This window comes from Quercus suber, unplaced genomic scaffold, assembly GCF_002906115.3.
Source record: "Quercus suber isolate HL8 unplaced genomic scaffold, Cork oak 2.0 scaffold_85, whole genome shotgun sequence".
Lineage (NCBI taxonomy): Eukaryota > Viridiplantae > Streptophyta > Magnoliopsida > Fagales > Fagaceae > Quercus > Quercus suber.
In genome coordinates this window covers 1,450,730-1,457,325 of record NW_027069550.1, presented here as the reverse complement: position 1 = coordinate 1,457,325, position 6,596 = coordinate 1,450,730, and the positions used below count along the sequence as shown (strand labels likewise).

The window sequence follows — 6,596 nt, the reverse complement described above, 5'->3', positions numbered from 1 at the left end:
TTATGGTCAGAGCTCTTGCCCAACTTGACTCGGCTTGGCTTGTTTTGGGTTTACCCAAAAAGCTAAAAATATGGGCTGGACTCCTGTAGTCATGGCAATGAATGCGGATTGTGACTGCCCCATTCTAGGGCAGAAAGGTCTAGTCAAGATGAGGTTGGAGACATTTTTTTTTTTTTTATCATTTTTAATGGAGTGACACTCAGATCAATACGTAAGAGATTAGAACTGATTTTTATTATTATTTTTTTTTTATTTTTTTTATAAGTGGCTGATTTCCATGCTTAAATCTGTGACCTATCCCTTTTGATAAAAACACTTGTCATCAAACTAAGGCTCAACCTCTCAATCATCAATAATAAGATAAATAGATACATATAGGTCTGTTTGGGATATATTTATTTCGCTGAAACTGAAATTTTTTTGTTAAAAATAATATAGATAAAAATAAAAATTAGCTAAAATAGTACAATAAAATCTATAAATAATACAGTGCAACAAGGCCATAAATAGTAGCACCAACAATTTAAATGGTAAAATAAATTAGTTTTTTAAACTTGAGTCAAATTCATAGAAATAAATTATGTATATGGAGTCAAGCAGAGTGAGATCAGCATAACCTGTCATTATTCCGTCCTCTTTGAGACAGAAAACCCACACAAGGTGGAACACTGCTGATCAGATTAGGACATGGTGGGGACATTTTGCCATCACTAGACCATTGGGAACTAGGGCCAGTTGCAACTGTTTAATTTGGTTGATTCAAATCAACCGACACCTTTTCAATGACAACATAAAAAAAGACAACAGAAAGGTCAAATTTGGTTGATTTAAACTTGACTGGAAAATTTCAGCAGTGCATCTGTGCAACATCCATTACATTACATTAAACATTCTACAGTTCACACTGCAAGCACTTCGCGCAGGTGCACACACCAATAAAGGAATCTATCTTTCTTCCCAAATTATGCAGCTTCATGACTTCTTCCATAATGCAATCTCCCATCTTTTTGGATCCATTTCCACCTGTCAACAATACAAGTCGAATTTGAGTACCATGATATAACAGCTATTTCAATTACTAAGTTTATAACCCAAGTCTACATTAATCTTTCTATTTCTACATGACAGTCAAACAATGAGTTTTATCTGACTCAGCATACAACAGTTTGCTTTCTCCAGGATGGCATGCATTTCACCAATAGTGTTTTAATATATGGGAATCCGTTTGAAAATAGACATGGATTCCAAGCATCAGGGGAATCTTATTTCTTGACAACTGAAATTCACTAGGCAATATGTAGTTGATGTGCCTAGAAGGCAAAGAAAATAAGTACCTGGAATGCTTTGTCCCTCCAGTGAAGCACACAGCCTCGGGCTTCCATATATTCAAAGAGAGATTGAGGAAGTAATGGTTTAAAGGATGTGTGGAGCTTCACTTTTGTTAGTCCTCGACAGGCTAACAGGGCAGCAGCCAGACCATTAGGAGTCAACCCTGACAAGTGCAAGATAGTCATGCACTGCAGTCGCTTTATGCTGGCGAGAGCTAAGAGCCCAACATCTGTAACTGAACAATATGACAAGTTTATCTGCAGTAAAAAAAAAAAAAAAAATGAGCCCCTACTATTAGTTTGCAAACGCAGTCCAATGTCCCTGACAACTAGAGAAAGGAAACGGATTGTACCTGTTTAAGGTTTTTGGAAAATTGAGCAACTGGAATCATTCCATTATCATTAATGTTGGTGCACTTCTTTATGTCCAACACCATAAGTTGCCTACATTCCATAACAATGGCTGATAGACCCACTGACGACACAGAATGACATCCTCGAATCTCAATTGCTTTTAACAGCATGCATTTTGACAAGAATATTAATGAAGTATCTGTAATTTTATCGTTGTAAGCAATGTTAATCATCTCCAGTGCAGGACAGCCATGAGCAATTGCTGTTATGCCCTCGTCAGTTATTCCAGAGGATCTAGAAGAGGAAGAAACAAAGATTACCTTGTTAAGAATAATGTTTAACTTATGCATAGCTCGATCTAGCATTATGATGAAAACAAATCTATGAAATGGACTTTCAAATACCTGAATGAAATAACACCATGTTCTGAAGCATCAATGAAGGGGACCAAGAAAGCTTAGGGTACCCCATTTATGGTTTATTCTAAGCTCTATAATTTGAAAGGAATCTGTAAAGACTAAAGAGTTTAAAAGTTGCAAACCTGTACAAATCTAGCTCTTTGAGCTTGGAACAGCCATTTGCAACATGGGTAAGTCCATCATCGGTTATGTTCGAGCAAATTCCAAGCTTTAAGGTGAGAAGTTTGGAACATCTTGAGATGGACTTCAAACCTGCAAAAAAGAAGCTTTAATCATCTGCTGACAGTATAATTTATAAAAAGGACAGCTAAGGCCCATGGTGAAACCTTCATTGTCAATTTCATTATCTGTGACATCCAATTCCTCCAAGAATCGGCAACGCTGTCCAATCAGCACAAAAGCATCCTTTGAAACCAAACTACAGGACTCCATCCTTAGAGAAGTGAGGGAGGTGCATGAATTTGTTATGCTATCTATAGAGGCATATGTTATCTTGCGACAGCATGTTATGTCTAACTTCCTCAGTTCTTTGTGTGTTTGCACAAGGAAGGATAGGCATTCATCAGTTACTCCCAAGCATTTACTTAAGCCCAGCTCCTTAAGTGACGCAAGCCAATTTCCAATGGCTTTCATCCCAGAAGTTGTAACTGAACAACCATCTAATTTAATAGACTGCAACCCGGAAATATTATGCAGACATTTTGCTAGATCAGAAGTCACCTGAATCAATTAAAGATTTAAAGAATTATTAGAAGGAATATATATCAAACTTTTGGTAAGGAAATTACCATAAATATTTTACGGACTTACAGAAAGACTGTATGCTAGAAAAAGATGTTGCAGGTACTCAGCACCATATGTCAGAGAAGACAAACCCACATGACTGACATTCTGACAATTTGACATATTAAGTGTCTGTGAAAAATGAAAAATTGGATAAAGGTCAATGCCAATAACATTGAATTGAAGCAAAGCTAAACCAATAAGTTTGACACAGCAGTTAAGAGATGTTATGTAGCTCCTATTATGGACTGGATCCTGACAGTTGAACCTATTAAATGTGTATATTATGGGCATTTACCATAAAAGTTGTACAAAAAAAGACAGGCATGCCAAAAAAATCTATAAATCTTCAAAGAGCTAAAAATAAGTATTACGATTATGAAAAAATAAAAATAAAATGTACCTTTAGCGACTTGGAACTGTGTTTAAGGGTTGCAAGGCCAGCATCATCAATACCTGGGCATCCCTCAAGAACCAAATCTTCTAGATGCTCCAGTTCCAGGATTGGTGGAAGACATTTCTCAGTGATCTGCAGTGCATAAGGGTATAAATTTCGTTTTTCTTTTTTCTTTTTAAATAACTGCCTGACATGTATTTAAAGAATATCAATTGTATACTGCTTAATGAGTGCATGCATTTGAATTAAAAGAGACTTTGAATTTATGAAACAAGATAAATTATGCATTGAGCAATAAATCTTGTCTCATGACTGAATCACTCATTATGTTCATGATCTGCAGCAACAGCTTCTACTTCCATGTGGCACCGAAAAATTCAATCTAGATCAACAAAAACATAGCTGGACAAGTAAGATAGCCTAATCAACCATAAAATAAACTAATAAATACAAAATATTTAAGCACTTGAGATTGGCTTAATATGCTAAGATGCTGGCTTTTTGTAACCCGCAACTTTTTGACTAATGATTGGTCAACTATCATTGATGCCACCAATGCAAAAGAAACACCCACTATCTAAGATTCACCAAAGAAAGAAATTAATAACTTTAGGTAAACCTATCATTTTATTTAGAATAATCATCCACAGAAACAAGTTAATCTCATCGTAATCCAATCTTCCGTACACTAGATTACATTAATCTTCTAAGACCACTTTCAAAGAAACCCATATTTCCACTCTGATTATGAAGGACCAATCTCACAGAGGAAAGTAAACCTCATAAAATCCCACTGAGATACAAAAATTCAATCGATCGAATAGCAACAACACCAGCACACCCGAAAATCAACAGACTAATATCCTCTCTGTTTGAAATGGATTCATTTCATGGTTCAAATTAAATATTACAGTCCTACAAATCCAAAGGTGAACATGGTTTCAATCTTAATCAGGATTTAAATCTCAATCTCATATATCACTCTGAATACACACCATCCACCTTTCAAACTAGCAAATATCCATTTTTGTTAGTCCACAACAAGACAATCTTTTTTCTTTTCAAATATAATGACATCATATTTGCCAAACTGACCAATAAACACAGACATATAATTCCTCAAACGCAGACCAAAAAAAAAAACATGTCCAAACCAACTCAATAAAGCAAAGAAGTAAACACTCTAAGATGAATTGAATCAAACAAACCAATCAACACTAACAACAGCAACCAAAAAAAAAAAAAAACATAACTTTCTCAGCCACCAAACAAAAACCAAAAAACGAAGAAGGAAACAATAGGATTTACCGGTACGTAAGAAAGATCCATAGCCCGAATCTGCTTGCATTTCATAGCGATCAATCCGACACCCAAATCACTGACACGAAGGCACCATTTCAAGTTAATGAACCTCAACTTTTTACACCCAACCGCCACACAACCAATCCCCATGTCGGTGATCATCTTACACCTCGCCAAACTCAGCCTCTCGAGATTCTTCGCCTCCGCAATCGCCGCCGCCGCCGTGTCCGTCAGCTCCGCCCGGTTCGACAAATCGATCTCCACCAACCCAGCACAGTTCGCCACCAAACTCGACAACCCGTTGTGCGTGAACAGCCTCGACCTCGACAGGTTGATCGAGCGGAGAGAGCTTCTCGACGAGGCTATCTGAGTCAACGCGGCGTCGTCAACTCGAGGACAGAGAGAGAGGTCGAGCTCAGACACGAAACGGTACCGCTTCAGTGTTCTTAGTACGAGGTCGGTGCTCAAAGGCCTGAGAGTCTTGCGGTGGCGAGACTCGATGAAGTAAAACGACTTGCAGACTAAGGAAAACGACTTCTTGGCAAACGCGTCGTCGTTTAGAGAGTCGAGAATAGCCAAGATTATCTCTTCAGTTAAAAGGTCAAAGGGGTTTGAGATTGGTAATGGTTCGTCCATTTTAAGAATAATGCTCTTCTGCTTTTTCATCACTCTTTGGATTTTGCAGTTCCTACAGTTACAGTTAGAATTTTAGGATATGGGTTTGGTTTGGTTTGGTTTGGTCTGGTCGGAACTATAGATTTCGCTTGGGAAGAAATATAAACCATACGAGGAGAGAACGGTTGGCAGTTTTCAAAGATTCTATGTTTTCTGAGGAAACTGTTAACTGTAAACAACGATGTGGTTGAGCTGGGGGAGTACGGTTTAAAGGAAGGAAGGAATGAGGAAGATGGGGAGTGTGAAATTACGGGATTGGCCTTGGTGCGTCTAAACTAAAAGAGAGTTTTGTTGTTACTTGTCACTTGTGTTTGAGTTGACCATTGCTTTTGATTTTTGTTTTCCGTGTTTAGTGAGTATTTCCTTTTTATGTTATTTTGAGTAATGGGAAGTGTATTCCCAATATAGATTTTTTTTTAATCTCAAAAAAAAAAATATAGATATATTTTTTTTTTTTTTTTTGCACAACCCAATATAGAATTTTTGAAATCCGTTATTAATGAAAATAATATGACCATGTTTTGTTTGTTGTTATTTATCTATCAAGAATTTATCTTGGGGGCAATTAAAGAAGTTTTTTTTTCTCCCCTCTAAAGTTGGCAACTAATAGAAATTTGTTACTCCATCCATTTATTTTTTTTGTCCTCTATTCCATTTTGAAATGTCCTAAAATATTGTCCTGTTTCTAAAAATAAAAGTCATTAATTTACTAATGTTCCTATTATACCCCTATTAATTTACTAATTCAATTTTTTGATAAATTTTTTTAAGGTTAGTTTTGAAAACTTATACATTTTTAAAAGGTAGACAAGACAATAAATGATATTCGCTTTAAAAGTTTGATTTTTCAAATAGGACAAAAAAAGTGGGACGGAAGAAATATTAAAGAAGCTTTGAAACTATGTTCTAACTTTTTTTTCTTTTTTTTTTAGAGAAGTTATGTTTTAACTAGTTTTAAAATATTCTTCTAAAAAAAATAGTTTTTTATGCATAATAATCTTTGCATTTTTTTATAGAAAAAGGTTAGTAATTTTATTTAACTATATCAAATTGGAATACATCATTAAAATCATTAACTAGTTATTCTACCCATACATCAATGTCAGTAGATAAAACTGCTCATATAGCAAGGGCATGAGCCAATTTTTACCTTCCCTTTTAAAATGCTGGAAGCTGCAATTCTGTTGAATGGATCGAATGCAACGAATTTCTTTTATAGTGTGACCAAACATCACTTAATAAGCTTCCCGATTATTAATGGCTTGAATAACCCAAAGAAATCCTCCCTTAAAGGCAACCTAAAAAATACTCAACTCTTTAGCTAAATACACTGCACGA

The 6,596-nt window shown here is 35.8% G+C and overlaps 1 pseudogene; it reads right to left on the bottom strand.

The window, feature by feature from the left end:
* Positions 1-799: 799 nt before the first annotated feature.
* On the bottom strand, positions 800-5,552 carry LOC136067778 (F-box/LRR-repeat protein 3-like; annotated as a pseudogene).
* Between the last annotated feature and the right edge of the window lie 1,044 nt (positions 5,553-6,596).